The sequence below is a fragment of the Dermacentor albipictus genome, unplaced genomic scaffold (assembly GCF_038994185.2).
Source record: "Dermacentor albipictus isolate Rhodes 1998 colony unplaced genomic scaffold, USDA_Dalb.pri_finalv2 scaffold_16, whole genome shotgun sequence".
NCBI classification, from domain to species: domain Eukaryota; kingdom Metazoa; phylum Arthropoda; class Arachnida; order Ixodida; family Ixodidae; genus Dermacentor; species Dermacentor albipictus.
Window position 1 is genome coordinate 9,862,735 of NW_027225570.1, and position 18,869 is coordinate 9,881,603.

General features: G+C 45.0%; 1 long non-coding RNA gene across 1 annotated transcript; it reads right to left on the minus strand.

Moving 5' to 3' along the window:
- Nucleotides 1-12,292: 12,292 nt before the first annotated feature.
- On the minus strand, nucleotides 12,293-14,766 carry LOC135901720 (uncharacterized). Its single transcript, XR_010564245.2, has 3 exons — nucleotides 14,508-14,766; nucleotides 13,318-13,352; nucleotides 12,293-12,368 (listed from the first exon to the last, which is right to left on the minus strand). It is a non-coding gene; the product is annotated as an uncharacterized lncRNA (long non-coding RNA).
- Nucleotides 14,767-18,869: the final 4,103 nt, after the last annotated feature.

Here is an 18,869-nt window from a genome sequence, read left to right on the forward strand (position 1 = left end):
GCGGTTCCAGTGATCACCATTCAACGCTTTAACACCCGCAGAAAAGTGGCCTCACCGAGTGCAAAAAAATTACCGACGATTACGTTACTTCCTAATGCGAAATTTGAGCGCAGCAAATAAGCTGTTTCACCTTTTCGATAGATTGAGGCAAAGAAATCGAGCAACACATGTATGCGCTATCACAGAATTTGTTTTATTTTTCACACGTATTCCTTTAACAAAGACTCCACTAACAGTTCTTGACAGTCATGAAGGAAGCTTTGTGGTCGGAGAAATAGACTGATATATGTTCGACTTGGTACACCAATGCTTGATTCTCAAAGACGAGATCTATACAAGTGCCTCGCGAGGTTGTCACAGCCGTGGGACGCGTTACGAGCGAGAGGAGCGGGATGTTCTCCCGCATAAGTGTTAGGAAATTGCTGTTTGTCTTTATGTCAACATTAAAGTCCCCCACTACTAACATCAGTGTGGATCGATGGACGGTTAATGCGAGTTGCAGGAAGTGCACGACGTCTTTCGTGAGTGCGGTAGCGGACTCACGAAAGCGGTATCAGTCGGTCGCTGCTAGCGCTGGGGGGATGAAAGGGGGGCGGAGCTGGTTACGAGGCCGACGATAACGCCGACGACGACGCGAAACCCAGGAACGGACGCCAAAGAGCCATTTGTGTAGCCAGCCCTCCTCCACAGTCTCTCCTCCTCCCTTCCATCATCCTCCCTCGCCCGGAGAGCCGACAGCGCGCATGCGCGGCGGCGGAGCAGATTCGTCGGCGAGCTGGTTACGAGGCCGACGACAACGCCGACGACGACGCCGACGACGACGCGAAACCCAGGAACGGACGCCAAAGAGCCATTTGTGTAGCCAGCCCTCCTCCACAGTCTCTCCTCCTCCCTTCCATCATCCTCCCTCGCCCGGAGAGCCGACAGCGCGCATGCGCGGCGGCGGAGCAGCAGATTCGTCGGCGAGCTGGTTACGAGGCCGACGACAACGCCGACGACGACGACAACGCCGACGACGACGCGAAACCCAGGAACGGACGCCAAAGAGCTGCGCTCTAAAATAATGCGCTTAACAACACCTTTTCATTGTGCGTCTCGGCCGATAACGAGAATTGCGATGCTGCACTGCACACACGCGTACAATACAGCCAAGCGCAATGTAACCGGGTATATACCTTTCCATCTGCTGTACGCTCGCAGTCTCCAAACGTTCTTGGACGCAGTTTTGGCGTTTACACTGCAGTTATACTAAGGCAATCAAAAACACAGTCCTATTATTCATCTCCATAAATGAGGCATTGCATGACGTTGCAGACATGAATGTTATATGCAGATCATGCAAAAAGGAAATATGCATGCTTTAACATATGTTCTAGGAGTGTAGGTCACTCGCCCCTTGCATTTCCCTTATAAAAATGAACGTTAACATTCTTTAGAACTCCTACCAACTTTCTATTTACTTACTATTTACAGTCAAAAGGCTCCCTTCTTACTTTTGTATAAAGAATATTTTCAGTACACTGTTAACAGACTTTCTTCTTACATTTGTATAAAGAATGTTTTAAATACACCGTTAAAAGACTTCCTTCTTACTTTTGTATAAAGGATATTTTCAATACACTGTTAACAGACTTTCTTCTTACTTTTGTATACAGAAGGTTTTAAATACACCGTTAATAGACTTCCTTCTTATTTTTGTATAAAGAATATTTTTAATACACCGTAAAAGACTTCCTTCTTACTTTTGCACATAGAATATTTTAAGGTCCCCATCAACATGTATTTTTCTAGCTTTTGTCTCTATAACCACTTTAGTAGTGCGTCACAAGGCTCGTTACATTTGTGTAAAGAATGTTTTACTATACGTCATCGAACTATATTTTTTTGTTTGAAGGACATGTATCCTCAGTAGGTCCACAGCTCGTACTGTTTGCCGAAAAATATTTAGAGTGGGAAGTAACTTGAGAGTTTTTGATAAATTTTTCTAACACACATTAATGCCTACATATGACATACTCATGTGTCAAGCTCTTTGTTTTAAATCATAATCCCAAACCAAGTCGGTAGCGAATTGTTGACGGAGTGCTACTAAAATGTTTAAAGAAATGTCTTCATAAACTGTTAGAACTAATCTTTCTATAGGTTCTACTGGACTACGTGAGCGTGCGGTGACGTCAGCACACTCCGAGAAAATTTGCTTGCGCTACACAACCTGACCGGTGTGATGGCGGACTACTGTGCAGGCCGCGCACCAGTTGCAGAGCTTTATCCCGACCTTCGGGCTGGTTAATTAAAGGCCGATTTACGCTTGAGCCGTGACGCGTGCGGTCGTGCAGAAAACTGTACATTTCGCCCACTGGTTCACAAATTTTGGCATACACTGGGCTCTCACATGCAGTGTAAACCGAAATGTCTGTACCAGTCTACGAAATGTGCGAATTTTTACCACACGCGTGCGGGCAGGCGGGTGGTGTGGCGTGGGGCTGGAGCGCAAATTTGCCCTTACCACACGCTGCTTTGCAACGCGATTATCCAATTAGCTTGCAATTATCTTGCAATTAGATTATCCAATTAGCTTTGCAACGAGATTATCAGGTCAGTGCATTCCGCGATATAAATAGTACGCCCTAAGCTCGAACGTGTCAGCATAGTAGTGTCAAAATATTAGTTAAAAAGAATAAAAAGAGCCGAAACTCAGGGTAACACAGCGCTGGAACGTTGCCGCTCAAATGTCCAAAAGGCTGCAAAATACAGCTGCTGCTGAGTGAGAGCGAGTATTGACCTGAGAAGCGCACAGTTCGTATAGAAAGAAAAGCTGAACTCTGTGCAAGTAACACCTTTCTGTGAAAAAATAATTAAATTACCCTTACTGTATAAAAAATGTAGCTTTCTACGCGTTCCTATTCGCACGCTTTCGTCCCTGCCTCCTACTGACGGCTGCTGCACATTAAAGGAAATGGACATTGTATCAAAGTGAAGGCAAAGTAACTATGTCAACTGATGTGCTTTATGGCGATGGTAGCTTGCTGTGTGTGAAAACAGATAGAAAAGAAATAATTATGCACTCTTAACATTCAGTGATCTTGCTCCACAACACGGCGACAAAATTTTGAGTTCCGACAACGGGTCATCATGACATCCGTAATAATGGCATTCCGTATACCAAGAGCCAGGATATCAAAGGCCATGCTTTTGCCGTGCTTCGGGCGTCTGAAAACTGCTAACGTCATAGCCGCCACGCTTTGGACATGTATTTGACTATAAAAATAGTACTACAATGTGCTTCACCGCTGGGCGCTAGGGAGCAAAGCTTTGTCTTTGAAAGCAGCAAGTGCTAAAGGATGCTCTTGCGCAAAATAGAATAACCACATAATTTACCGAATATGATATTTTTCTATGTTTATTACATTTCGAGAAAAAAAGTCGGTTTTCAGAACAATAATTGTCTAGGATGATAAAACTATACAGGCCCTAAATGCCCAACAAATTGAGCCGGCTGTCTTGTCAGTTTTTTTTTTTTCTTTGTCAACGCCGCGTTGGCCATGAGGTGCATTCCTCCCTCTAAGTGCAGTTCCCAGAAAGGGGTGCGTACAAAAGGCCTGCCACAACTTTCACTGAGAGGCGACGAATGCCTACGTGTGAGTCAACCATCGCAAAGTAGTGGGGAAGGGGTGGGGGGCATGTTTCGGCTTAAAGAGGGGCTTTAGTTCCGCGGCGGTCAAGGCGAAGCAGGTGGATGGAATGAATGTAGCACGCCTCTCCCGCGCATGCGCGAAAATTTGACAGTTGGCCGAGTCGAGGCAAAGAGGGTGACTATCGCAATCGCCATCAGTTCTTTTGCGACGCCGGCATATAGGTGTTTCGTGGCGTATTGTAGCCGCAATCTAGCTGTTTTTGCTGCTTTTAGAGCGCAGCTCTTTGGCGTCCGTTCCTGGGTTTCGCGTCGTCGTCGGCGTTGTCGGCGTTGTCGTCGGCCTCGTAACCAGCTCGCCGACGAATCTGCTGCTCCGCCGCCGCGCATGCGCGCTGTCGGCTCTCCGGGCGAGGGAGGATGATGGAAGGGAGGAGGAGAGACTGTGGAGGAGGGCTGGCTACACAAATGGCTCTTTGGCGTCCGTTCCTGGGTTTCGCGTCGTCGTCGGCCTCGTAACCAGCTCGCCGACAAATCTGCTCCGCCGCCGCGCATGCGCGCTGTCGGCTCTCCGGGCGAGGGAGGATGATGGAAGGGAGGAGGAGAGACTGTGGAGGAGGGCTGGCTACACAAATGGCTCTTTGGCGTTCGTTCCTGGGTTTCGCGTCGGCGTTGTCGTCGGCCTCGTAACCAGCTCCGCCCCCCTTTCATCCCCCCAGTGCTAGCAGCGACCGACTGATACCGCTTTCGTGAGTCCGCTACCGCACTCACGAAAGACGTCGTGCGCTTCCTGCAACTCGCATTAACCGTCCATCGATCCACACCGATGTTAGTAGTGGGGGACTTTAATGTTGACATAAAGACAAACAGCAGTTTCCTAACACTTATGCGGGAGAACATCCCGTTCCTCTCGCTCGTAACGCGTCCCACGGCTGTGACAACCTCGCGAGGCACTTGTATAGATCTCGTCTTTGAGAATCAAGCATTGGTGTACCAAGTCGAACATATATCAGTCTATTTCTCCGACCACAAAGCTTCCTTCATGACTGTCAAGAACTGTTAGTGCAGTCTTTGTTAAAGAAATACGTGTGAAAAATTAAAAAAAATTCTGTGATAGCGCATACATGTGTTGCTCGATTTCTTTGCCTCAATCTATCGAAAAGGTGAAACAGCTTATTTGCTGCGCTCAAATTTCGCACTAGGAAGTAACGTAATCGTCGGTAATTTTTTTTATTCTTATGATGTGTTGTGGCTAATTCATCAATGCAAGCCAACCAGCAAGGTGTTTGCGAAGCCCACGGTGCTTTCTTCGTTCCGTGAAGTGAGCGTTTCTGGAACTTCTCTGCCAGCTGCGATGCAGTGTCGTGTGAAGTGATTCAATATTGGCACTGTCCGTGTTTTAAACTGCACAAGTAGCGAATAGCTGTTCCTCAAGACTGCTATGCGCCGAAGATTTCTCTATCTCCAAACTATAATAAAAGGTATGTTCTTTTCCATCATTTTTCATAAACATTTTATTTTGATGATATTTTATTTTTTCCTACGCCGCATTCTGGCAGGTTATTATAGCGCGAACTTTAACGACGTGAAATGTTTCAAGAATGATTGTCTTACATTTGTCAGCTGCCCCGCGTCATGCGGTTCGCTTGAAGTTGCTATAAACAAGAAGCGTACAAATACTTCGTTTTCACAGTGTTCGCATTGACTTAATGTGTGTTAAATATTGTTTGATCATGGAATCATTCTTTGCTCTTTCGTAATCTGGCTGCACAGGATGAGAGATAGTAAAATATTGAGCGTATAGTTTCATGGTTCACAATTACATATGTTTCAGCGAAACGGTTCACAATGACGTAGGTTGCACTGCTTAGACAAGTGCGAATGTGAAAGAAAATCATTCGCGCTTGTTAACCATTGCAACCAATGTCATTGTGAACCGGTATATTTTGACCCTGATATTTTGTTTTCGAGTAAAAATAAACGATCACGTCAAATTACAGAAGCGTTCCATATAATAAGGCGTGCTTAAAAATGCGTCAGTCAGCCATTGGTTGCTATCACTGACAAAGCATTTGTATTCTTGAATACTGCTTGAAGCTCTGTAATCTGTTTATATAAAAATGGACGACACGTTTTGCACATCCTCGGTGCAGGTAGCTGGCGCTGTTACGTTCAGTCCTTCCAAAAATAACCAGCTGTGAGTAAGCGCTCGCGTGTCCACCGTCTCTGCGTACGTGTCTATTGTGCGCGCTACAAGTTTCACCATGAATAAACCATTTAATTAACTTTTTGAGTGAGCAACTCATTTATGTAGATAATTGGTAGAGAAAGCATTCTGGACACTTTCCTAATTATAATAACGTGTAGTAAATACAACGCAGCAAATGATATGCATTGCAAAATGTTCCCAATCCTTGCCAACTCCTCTGCAAGTAAACAGGGATGACGATTACAATTTTAGGATTCATCTGAACCTTGTTAAAAAGCTGTTCTGTGTGTGTGACATGCTAACCTGAACATGATGTTAACACTGACCATCTGGTTTCTGTGCAGGGTTGGTTCATTCTGCAAACATTCTGGACATCAGCTCTGAATGTAAAGAATACATTATAATCGATGCTTCCTAGAGATTATGCGACAGCTGCCATGCCGTAATCAACTAAGTCATTATTAATTTATTATTTTATTGATTTCTCTACTACCTCTTTCACAATTCTGTGTTAATATACTTCTTTCAGCGCAAACTTGCATTTGTTTTCCATGTACATGCACCTTCTGGGTTTCATACTGCCTTTTACCAACATGTTCACGCATACTGACACATTTTTACACTATGCTACTAGGTCGTATGCGGGACAAATGTTACTAGGGGGATAGTAAAACGTCAGTAGCAAGTACATAAGAACATGGAAGTAAAATATTGCCAGAGTGTTACTAAAGAGCCAAAATACTTGTGAGGAGAGCACGTTGTTGGGCGAGTCGGTCGTACATACTTAAAGAAGGGAATTGCGCTAAAAAAGACACGGACGAGTAAGGACATGGACGGGCGCAAACTCGCGACTGATTTTATTCAGAAGGAACACAAATATATATACTGTTTGATCCGCACCGATGGCACCGGCTGTTGGAACCTCAGTGCTGACGCCCGTTATTGCAACTGGGTCGCAGGCCCCAAGGGTAGCGTAGGCCTGGCGGCCTGGGGCACACTGGAAGCATCCGAAGGTCCCAGCAAAGCATGAGGCGACTGCTAACAGAACAACTTGTTTATTCTAGCATCGCAAAGAGCGGGCGGTCAGGTCGACCGAAGTAGAGAGACGGGAGAGCACGTTACTCAACAGCAGAAATCGGAGCCTCTCTCCTGGCGTCCGGGGGCAGCTGCTCTTATACTCTCGGAGTTGAGAGCAAGAGGGAAGGTCATGGGACGACACCACGTGACAGCGGCGACGGACGGACTGATAGACACGTTGGGACTAGGAGGTGACGCATCAGCCGGGCCGGCGCCGGACAGACCTCCTCGCTTCACACTGGGGGAGCTCCTCTCCCCGGCTGCCGCGCTTTGACAAGCGTGGGCACACACACACACACGCACACACAAAGACACGTGGCACTGAACATGCCGGGACGCGCTCGGCGGGGCACGCTCGCGGCCGCTCCGAACGGGCCAAAATGTCCGCCGTTTGGAACGAAGCTCCGGCGTACGTTGCATCCGCGCTGGCTTTACCGCGCGTCGTACCCGCCGTGGTTGCTCAGTGGCTATGGTGTTGGGCTGCTGAGCACGAAGTCGCGGGATCGAATCCCGGCCACGGCAGCCGGATTTCGATGGAGGCGAAATGCGAAAACACCCGTGTACTTAGATTTAGGTGCACGTTAAAGAGCCCCAGGTGGTCGAAATTTCCGGAGTCCTCCACTACGGCGTGCCTCATAATGAGAAAGTGGTTTTGGCACGTAAAACCATATAATTACATATTACATTACCGCGCGTCGTAGGCGAAACGTAACAATACCTAGATTCTTATTGCCTAATCATTGCCTAAGCGCACATGTCAGCGCACATGTTTTTTCTTTCTTATACAAATTTATACTGGAATCGCTTACGCAATCATCACCTGACCTATCAATATAAAAAGCTTCTGCGAGTTCACGTGCTACCTGGTTACGACTGCGCCTTAAGATTTTGGTTCTAGCCAGCAAAGGCTGGCATGCTTTATCAGGCGTAGCCAAAGGGCATGCGCCGCAATGTAAGGGCAAATTTGACCCTTTTTCGTTAACCATAGAGAGGTTGTGTTCCCTTATTCGTTCATTTATACAACGGCCCGTCTGGCCAATGTAAACTTTTCCACATGTCAGGGGAATTTCATACACAACCCCGACCGAACACCTGACAAACTGGGTGGCGTGACGTTTGGTGCAGTCTCGCACGCATTCCTCGCCGGAGACAATCCGGGAGACAAAGAGGCCAACTTGCGCGGGGCAGAAAATACCACCGGCACACCGTAGCGATTGGCTACATTCTTCAGGTTGTGGGAGACCCTATGAATATAGGGTATAACCGCCGGTCTCGTCTTCGGTTGACCGCCACCATCTTGAGGTGTTCTAGGTTTCAAGCTTTGCAGAAGCTTCTCTGCCACAGCAGCCACGACGGACACGGGAAAACCAGCCTTCTGCAACCTGCCAATCTGATTGTTGAGGCTGTCATTTACCAGGTGAACACATGATTTCTGCAGGGCTTCCTTTAGGCACAGCATAACAATGGCACGTTTTACAGTCTTAGAATGACCTTGTAAGTAAAGCCATCTCATCTGTAGCAGTACAAAGCTGCATGAGTCAAAACACCTTTTAACGCGACTGCGTTAAGGAGCTCGTGTCGCAGAAAAGCCGGTGGCGTCGGTGTCGGCGTAAGCGGCATTGGCCGTGAGCGATAAATCCCGGAAAGCAATTCATAAATAAAAAATATCTTGCAAGAGGGGCAGGTGAGAATCGAACCAGGGTCTCCGGAGTGTGAGACAGAAACGCTACCGCTCAGCCACGAGTTTTTTTTTTCTTTATTTACTCGTTACAGAAATGCCATGCGAATACATTGTTAAAAAGAGAATCAGCTTAGCTTATGCTCACTCTCTGAAATTAAAATCGCTTGAATTTAGCCAACTCATCGAACAGCGGCAACCAATCGGGCGGTTCTTTCTCGGCTTTGTACACTTCACGCATGTAGACGACACTTTCAATAAAGTTTTCTCGCACAGAATGGGCATTCACATCAGCATAACATACCGACCTTCTTGTGGACCATATAATATGGAGGCTCAGCAGCATAATAAGGTCATATGGAATATCGTTATTGCCTGTGTCTAAGTATCTGATACCACGTAGGGTTATTGGTAATGCTTTCTTTACTGTTCGTTGTAAGATGTCCCAATGAAAAAAGGGACCCCAACAATCATTGAAGACCTGATCGACAGTCTCTGGTTTTTTACACATTATACAATCGGTGGTCCATGGCACATATATTCCCTTGTCGGCCAGCCAAGTCTTTACAGGCAAGGTATTTGTGTGGAGTTTGAAGAAGAATGATTTTACCGATGGTTTCACAGGCGTTCTTTTGACCCTTTTGAGGACATCATCGCCTGAACCTCCATAGTATGCTAACCTATACATTGGAACTGGCATTAATGAGTCTATCATATCATGGTACAATTTCTTTCTTTTGACGGAACTTAAATATTCTAGCGAGAATCGAACACTAAGCATACGGAAAGATAACACTACTTCCTGAAGGAAACCTTTCACTGGAGGGGATTTAACATTCGAACACGAGACAAGGAAGTCGGGTAACAGATTACCTAATCGCACTTGTGTCATGGTGCGCAAAAATGGATCACTGTGGTTCCGCAAGAACATAAGCCGCGATAAAATCTGGCGTACAAATAGGTGTGACAGTCCAAGACCACCGCTGCGAACTGATCTGAACAGATTAGAGCGGCTGCAGCGTTCCCAAGTTGAGTTCCAAATGAACACAGCGAACACTCGATGCAGTTTCTGTACATTCACTCGCGACATGAAGAGCGCTTGTAGTATGTACCATATTTTTGCAACCAGAAAAATGTTGCACACAGTGGAGCGCGCGAACATTGAGAGATTGCGCCCTTGCCATGCCAGTGCTTTTTCCTTCGCCGTCTGTGTTTCCTGTTCCCAGAACTGCTTACTGTCTTTGCAATGCTCAAGTGGCACGCCAAGATATTTCACAGGCATGGTCACCCACTGTATGTTTGCGAAACTGCGTGGTTTGCTTTGCCACGCGCCATGTCAAAATCCGATGCACTTATCCCAGTTTATGGCACTACCTGTTTTTTCACAATAAGTTTTCGCCAGAGTTACCACTTCGCTGACAGTGTCATAGTCATCGCAAAACACTGCTATATCGTCTGCGTAGGAAAGCACTTTCACCTCACTTTGCTGTAATTTGTAACCTCTTATTTTCTCGTTCTCTTTAATGGCTAAGCAAAAAGGCTACAGGTATATTGCGAAAAGCAATGACGAAACTCGTGGCTGAGCGGTGTCTGCTCATCACCGCTCAGCCACGAGTTCGTTCCTTTAAGACGGGACAAAAGCGCCACTAGTGAATGCGGTGTTGCTTAGAAACGTGCCGTAGAAAGTTATGCTGCGGTGTATGTAGGTAATTATGACCATGTAACTTACAGAAGTCGCAGTTACACGAGTAGCGAAGTAAGTACGTTTCCGCCATAGAGTTACTATACTGACTCTAGAGGACAAGCTACCCATAGAGCCCATGCATTAAAATCGGGAACCTCAAGAGCGCCGCCATGTTGCTACGCGCCGAGGTTGCCAGCTCCTGAGACGCTTGCTAGACTTGGTGACAGTAGTCAGTTTTAATCCGGCAACAGTAGCAGCGTCGCAGCATGGCGTCTCGCTTGAAGTGTTGTGATGTGTGCGTGCAGCCGTGTGTTTGGGCTTCATAAGTCGGTTCTTTATTCTATGTTGCGGGATGGTGTGGGTGTGGTCCATGTTGGCCGTAGAGCTGGCAGTTATGCAACCGAGGGATGATCCTGTTCAAGCTTCTGGCGGTATGCGGTTTTCAGCGGTCACGCCTGTTGCAGGAGTGTCACTCGACGACGTTACGAGCTCGAAGCTGTGGTCAGATTCCTCGTTGGCGTTCCATAATTATCTTCGCACGGGCGCGGTATGTTGCAAAAGCCGCTTTCGCGATCTATCGTCGTGACGATAGATCGGGTTTTTTATTATTATAAGTAATGATCCAGCGGTAGGGCACATGTAACCGACAAACGGAAGTCTCAGGAGAGCACCTGAGATGATAGTAGAGCAGGCGGCGCAGGAACTCCAGGGCACCCGAGGGACAGTGGGGGGATCAAAGCTCGAAGCAGAACGGTACGTAGGTTGGGGCCGCCGAGGCAGGTGTGTGCCAGGGAGTGTTCGCACGGACAGCTCCCCTGGCACGCGCAGCCGTGCCTCGCAAGGTCGAGATACTTTAAAGGCACCTGCGCCCATGGTCTTTCTTTTGCCTCGGCGCAGTGAGCACGATTAACGAGAATAATGTGGAGGGCATCCGGTGCAGTCGCGAATGCATCATGACAAATGTAGCTCGCATCGCCTGGCGTCTGTAGTAATATCAGAGTTGGTTGTATGAACTTTATGCATAATACGTTTTGTTACGGTACCTCAACGGAATGGGTCTAGAGGACGGTGTTGGTACATTTTTTCGTACCGCCCTAATCCTATACCCCCACTACAAACACACACATACCCCCCTTTTTTATGTATACGTACAATTCCTTGCCATGACGGATCATAGCCTCCTTTATTTTTGAAAAATAGAGGAGGCTATGGACCGATTGACCAGTTCAAGTTGTCAACTTGTCAGTAACTGTCGTAGGAATCACTGTAATAAACATAATTCCACGATCGGATTGTTTACTTTCATTTTTTGTTGTAACACTGAGGACTACATAGAACTTTATTTTGTATATGTGAGAGAAGTATGTGGATATCACGAGCTTAAGCCAATGTGCGATACACAGACAAAGCAGCTACTACAACATGAACTGCATTGAGGGCCACACAACACATACGTAATTAAAGGTGCAAAATATAGGGGGAAGCTTCAAAATACGCTCTGTAGCACTGCAAAGTATAACATATATTGTATGTGTACAATAAATGTTCAAAAATACAATGCATCAATGTACCATTTGCCTTGAAGTTTATTATGAAGTTCAAGTTTACTGAAGTTTATTATGAGCATATGTACAACAGGGATCAACTAACACACCCGCAGTCGAGGTGGCTGTTCGAGGTGTGCTGGCTGCCTCAGTGTAAGAAAAAGAAATTGGGTAAATGTCGACACCAGTGCCACTGCTTCTTGCCTCTGACCTGCACGTGCCTCTGCGGCATCTTTGTGCACAAGTGCGCTGGCGTGGCGAGGCGTAGGAGTCATCCGAGAGAAAGAGTATTGTTTACATGGAGGAGTGGCTGTTCACATTGCCTGTCACTTTTCCTCAAATGTTTCCTTGGCAACTAGGGTGACACACCCGCAGTCAAGGTGGCTGTTCGAGGTGTGCTGGCTGCCCAAACGAAATAAAAAGAAATTAGATGAATGTCGATACCAGTGCTATTGCTTATTGCCTCTTACCTGCATTTGCCTCCACGGCCTCTTGGCTTGTGGAGTCTGTATGAGGGAGCTGCTGTGGCTAGGCGTAGGCATTGTCTAAGCAAAAAGAAAAGGCCATTTAAATGGGGAATTATGGAAATAAATGCAGTTATGTCTGCTTCTTGCACTCTTCTTGCCTAAAAGTTTTCAAACATAGTGTCCAGAACACACCAGCACTTTGACTGCTTCTGCTTTTTACCTGCAGGTGTTGTTGCGAGATCCTTAGTATGGCTGCGTGCAGCATTGTAACACTTGGTGGAGGCATTTGAAGTGGGAGCCAAAAATATAAAGAATCATCCTTGTCTGCACGAATGCTTTCAATTTCTAAATGCAGTGGTAACTATCACTATTGGTGCAAGGCCCCCCCACATCTATGCGGCAAGTGCCATAGCTCGAAACTGAATTGTTCCTTTATGTTTCACAAGGCATCTGATATGTCCACAATAGATGTGATGTGTTTGTTTTTATTTATCCCAGTGTGGAGAGAGCATCATTAAATGGCTGAAGTACTATAGCGCCAAACAGACGACACAAGAAGAGACACGGACGAGCGCTTATGTCCGTGTCTCTTCTTCTTGTGTCGTCTGTTTGGCGCTATAGTACTTCAGTAATACGCACCAACTAGCCCAACAAAAAGTTCTGCTGAAATATCATTAAATGTTTTGTTTATTTTTGCGTGTCTTCTTTTTCGGTTTATTTCTGAATTTATCATGATGCTAAAGTGACTTATGTAATGGCAATCAGCTTTTGTTTTGCAGAAAAACAATGCATTTCCTGACCCATTGTTTGACATCTCCTCACTCGCATAATTTTGCAGAGTATTCTACCTATATTGACTTGCTTGACCTCCACTAAAGGGTCTTGCATTTTTAAATACGACTCTTTCCTTAAAATCATTCGACCCTTCTCATAATTTCTGTACCATGGGCTTCTGATACTCTGCATTCACTATTTTTGCTTGTTTCTGACTAGAAATGTCTTCTTTAATTTAGAGCTTAAATTTTACCTTTGGAACACATGGAAGGGCTTGCCATTGCATATCTGCATAAAAGGGAAACATGTTTCATTAAACATTTGCAAAATCCCATTGAAGATTGATGAATGCAGCTTGCAGTGTGATATGACTGAATGAGCCATAAAAGTAACTCATCTCACTTGGTAAATGAAAGCACATATTAGTGTGATGCACAAGATACGTTACACTAACGTGGTGGGTTCTCTTGCTTATAAAGCAAAATAATCGGTGCGCGAGAAAAAAATTATTTTTGCATAACCCTTGTACACACTGACTTAAGGAAAATGAGCTGGAGCTGTCCACATGATGTACTTATTTTACCTGCGAGTATGGTCAACAAAAATGTGTCCCAGCTGCTTAGTGGTATTCCGGATTATGTCAGTATTGCATATGTGCCTGTTGTCGAAAATAATTGAATTTTGAAAGTGCTCGCAGGGATCTGATGTGCATATATGCAGTTTATGGGTACATGTAAAAGACTCAGCATCAAGTGCAAGTGAACGGTTCCACAGGCCCGGAGTCGATCATGCAAATAGATTCGCTGCACAAATTTGTGACCAGAAAAGATATGCCACATGAAATGGCATGCAAGGAAGTGTTGAAAATATTGCACAGTTAATAAAACGCCTAAGCTATTAATATGTGGGTTGATGCACTCGTTATGCAAAACGGAGGTGAGGCGTGCAGACAGGAAACAAGAGTAGAGTATTTACAAGCAAACAACACGCGCGCCGCCCACTTCTCTACTCTTGTGTCCTGTCTGCACGCCTCACCTCTGTTTTGCATAATGAATCCTTACGAACTAGCTCAGCTTTCTGTCGTTCTAAGTCTCGATGCACTCTATTTCGTCCGCATTAGGCACTCGCCTCTTGATTACTGCGTGGCACAGAAATACTCGGTCATCAGGCTGTTTTTCTGCTGTGGCCTTTGTAGAAGCATGATTGTTCAAAGTGCAAGAATTAAACAGATTCTTTGAGTTGCTTGTGGCTTCGCCTGTACAATTCCGGTGCGCTGGTCCGCCTGTCCAGCAATTTCCTACTGAAGGGAAACCTGCAAATAAAAACACCGCTCCGCATGCAGAAAAATGCTCTACTGTGACGCTTCTCGAACGATTGTGATGTACCACAAGAGCTGCCTACTCGCGTGATATTCTCAACAAGGAGATAAATTCGTTTACTTACATGTGAAGGTATATGCCAGACCACTTCGGGGCTTCGGTGGCACATAAGGCACGAGTGTGTCATAGCGTCCGATGTCGACGCGCGATCGCATGTCAAACGAAACTACTACGCATCCAAAAAACAGATTCGAAACCGAAATTCGCGTCATCCTTTATTGCATGAATGCGTACATCGTGATTTACATAAGTCACGGACTTAGCGATCGCTTTCTGTAAACTTAATATTAACGTACCACCTTCATAAAGCCATCAGGTATGCGTTTTTAGGTGACAAAGCATAAGGTGACCTGTACTTGTTCTCAGCTCTTTCAATAGTAATTGCGCTGGCCACATTGACCAGTAGCAACAGGGCGGCGCCCTAGAGGTTCCCACTTTTCCGGCCCAGCTTTTCCTCTAGAGTTGTTCTACTTACTCTATGGTTTCCGCTACATTTCTTCTGCGTTCTTCGCACACGCAGAGCCATCTTGCGGCGAACACAGAAGACCCCCTCCTCGCAATGTACGGCGCTGCCCGGCACGTGGCGCACCACTCGCCCCATGATCGCGTCCGCCTTCATGGCGCGTCGGGGCCCGGCTGTGCCGATCGCGACGTTTGGCTGGCGTAGCGCGTTTGAGTAGGCGGTGCGAACGGGGTGCGATAATGCTATCGCGTTGCACTCTTGAAAGCGAAGCTTAAGCGTCCTCCAATTTTTTGCAAGCATATTGTGTGCTCATTTCAGGAAATTCCTTCCAATATTTTTTTCATTTGTTGCACTACCCTCTAATTTACTTGAACCGAAGCGGTTCTTGTGAGCATATTGTGGTTGAATATACTCTTTTACTTTTGGCACCTCCCTCTAATTTACACGTTTTCGTTATGTTTTTGCCCTATTCGTGAAATCAATTGACAAATCATGCAAGCCTCCTTCCTCAGTAGCAAATGTCATACCTATCTGCTATTCAGGCGGATTGATCGTGAGCGCACCAATCTATATCTAATGCTGTTTTTGAACAAACATAACATAATAGCCTTTTGTTTATTTGCACTTGTTTCTTTATTACAAGCGCTTAGGAGAGAGTTTGGCAACTTTGGGTGGACAACGTTACTTTTCGCCAAAACGAAGCAAAGAGGAAAGTACCTTAAATCAAATAGAAAAGAAAATCAAAGGTTCTTTGCATAAAACTGTCATTGAAAGCACTTGTGGGAAGAAACTCGGGCCTCTCTTGCATAGAGTGCAGCTGACGTACATCCTCCACCTCGCAAATCAGCTTTTCTGATGCATGTTGATCAGCTTCCAAAGAGAGACGCATATACTGCGCAGTTTATTGAAGCCTTTGCATTTTAGTGATGTTTATTTTTACATATTTTCTGATGAGATACATGACACACGAGAGCTTTCAGGCAACGTGACACGAACCACTCTATTTATTGACCATAACCTAATATCGCCGGTGGCGTCATTAGATTTCTCGAAGGAACATAAGACACGTCTGCGGCTTCAGAAAAGAGGCATCGAGAACTAGTATAAGCACTAAGTGTAGAAAAGCACATATAAAGCACATAGAAAAACACAAACACATGCAAACAGATGCGCACCTCACGTAAATTAGAGAAATGCAAGTGCAGAACAGAAGTAAAGAACGCCCACGCATGTTACCAGTTTTGTAAATGGGTGAACAAAGGCAAAAAATGCACGAGAACACATAACGATAAAACTCGATTATGAAATACGAAGCCCCTCTGCGCTTAATTCCAACACGACGCATCGCCTTTACAACTTGTAACAATAAAAAGTTTGGGGTGGGATGTGTAAGCGTGCCTTTGGCCCAACCTCTGCTGATCTGGATAATCTCTGAACGTCGGCCTTGATATGCTACCTTATGGGCTCTCAAAAGGCAGTGGTATATACCTTCGTCCAGTTTATCTCGTTCATTAATGGACGGAAGGACCAGTAAAGTCAACACCGCTCATTGCCGCAGCGGTTGTTACACCTTGAACATGGCCTGATAACATGCACGCCTAAGCCAAGACAAAAAAAATATATGAAATAGCTGCCAACATTTCTATGGAGCTCCCGCACCAGGTCATCGTAACTTCATGAGTTTTGACAAGAGCTCATTTAAAGAAGAATTCTGCATCTGCTTGAAATGTCTGTATATCCGGAATAAATATAAAAGCTATTTTTGTCTTTTTCTTTGTAGAAAACAACACTATGGAAGTTCTTTTTTTTTCAGGACTAGACGCCTTTTATTGTATTGCGGAAAACTATAATCATTATGCATTTGTTGTCGCTCCAAAGGCAGTAATTGTGTTTTTTGCGTTATTATCATTTACAGAAGCACAACAGACACCACCAAGCCACCATGCAGCGATGGACACAAGAAAATGAAATAAAGCATTGCAGTTTTTGTTTAGCTCAGAACTCTCCCGATCAACTTTGTGGTAGCCCGGAGGGCAGTGGCAACCGCCGAAATCATTTGAGTCTTACTTTTAAATGTTACAATTTTCTCGGCCCCCACCAATGATCGCAAACCTGCAGCTTTTCTTGCTTTCTTGCTGACGGTGTGTTCCCTGCGTTTTTCTCATTTTACCCTCAATTTAGCTACCTTCGTTCACCATCGATGAAGTTGAGTGCTGCGTTTGAACGCTTAAGAGAAAGTTTTTCAACAGTATTTCTTTTTCAGGAAGACAATTTTGTCACATCTGCTTTTCGTGTTTTTATTCCCACGTCGTCATAGCTATCCACAGGTGATGGCCTACATTTTTTTTTTCTTCTAATACTTACCTCTATTTCTCCGCCTAGTTCTTTCTTGTAGCAACTGGTATCAAACCTGGAAGTGTTGAACTTTCTTCGACTTCGCGGCATTTTGGGAGATTACGATAAAAAACGAGAGTGCTTTGACCGGCCGAACGGCAATTTAAGAAGCCCTTGTTTGCCGTCAACGGCAGATGTCGCGGACAAGTTTTCGAGAGCATGGGTTCTTTTTTTTTACAATGCATTGTCGGTTGTTGCAGCTTCTTGATGTCGCACAGTGTACCTTAGTTGCGCTATTTTCAAAAATTCACTTTTTTTATGTGGAGTTTCAGAAGCTAGCGATATTTCTCGGGGCCTAAGCGCACCGTAGAGCAATGAAAGATCATTTTTTTATGTGACTTGCGTTGCAGAGTCCTCTGGACTCCATCGGAACCTTGTTTTTCCTAATCACTATATTTTTCAAAACTGTTATACACTAGTCTAGATAGCTTGCAAAGTTAGTTTTGTTCTGCAGACTTTGTGATTAACTCGGAACTTTCTTTACGCATACCATGCAAACATTCCGAAAGCTTTTACACAGCCCCAAATTGCAGTATTAGTGTGACTGGATAGAAACATGAATAAACAGCGAAAGATGAATAAATTGATGGTTATGTTTTCACTTACAAAATGAGCGAGAAAATATGTTGCTTCTCTTAGTGGGATGTGAATATAACGTGAAAATCATGCGTCTATCACCGGCAGAAGCGAAAGGCGACCGAATGGACAGTACGAAAGTGCTCGTCAAACACCAGGCAACCCTGTTTCCTCCGTGATATTTGCATGTGCTTGAACTGCGTACACTAATGACTACCACCATATTATATTTCTTTCTTGATTGTCTTTGTTCACTTGGGTAAAATTTAATCACTGCAGCACATTTTTTCTTATCATGCGTGACATCACCATCATCATCATAAGATTGTGACACAGCATATGCTTATCCCGATTTCTTCCTTTGATCTTAGGCTCGATCAACGATTCACGTACTCGCAAGAGCAAAATTACTCGCGTGACAGTCAATGTAACAGACAATGATATAGCGAAAACAAGCGACAAATTTCTTGGAAGTGAAAAGGTTCAGCTTATCAAACCAATGACTTTTGTGCTTGCACCTGTACAGTGAGCGTTAGCTTTCGCAAATGCTTGCCAAAAAATTAAATTTCTTCAACATGTGCCAGTAGTTCATTTTCAGCGCGCGCTAATGTAATGAATTCAAAGCCCTAAATTTAAGCGCGTTGCATAGTTTCTGATAAATGTTGTTCAATGCCAAGGCTAAACGAAAAATGGCCTTGCCAATGCTTTGAGATATGTATGGATACACAGCTCCTAAATATATATATCTGTAACGTATTTCTTCACTAGAGACCATGAAATGAATACCTGAAGGATACTGGTAACTGAATCGGTATTCTCAAAGGGTGGTCTGCGTAAGTGCACCCAACACTGGCGGCAAAGTTTTGCAATAATGAAGTCAATCTTTTTGTAACTATGGGAGAGTCTGCCGCAGGCGTATGGGAAATAACATAAAAGCTTGTAACTTTTACTTTTATTAGTCACTTTTACAGTGACTAATCTCCACAAAATGTA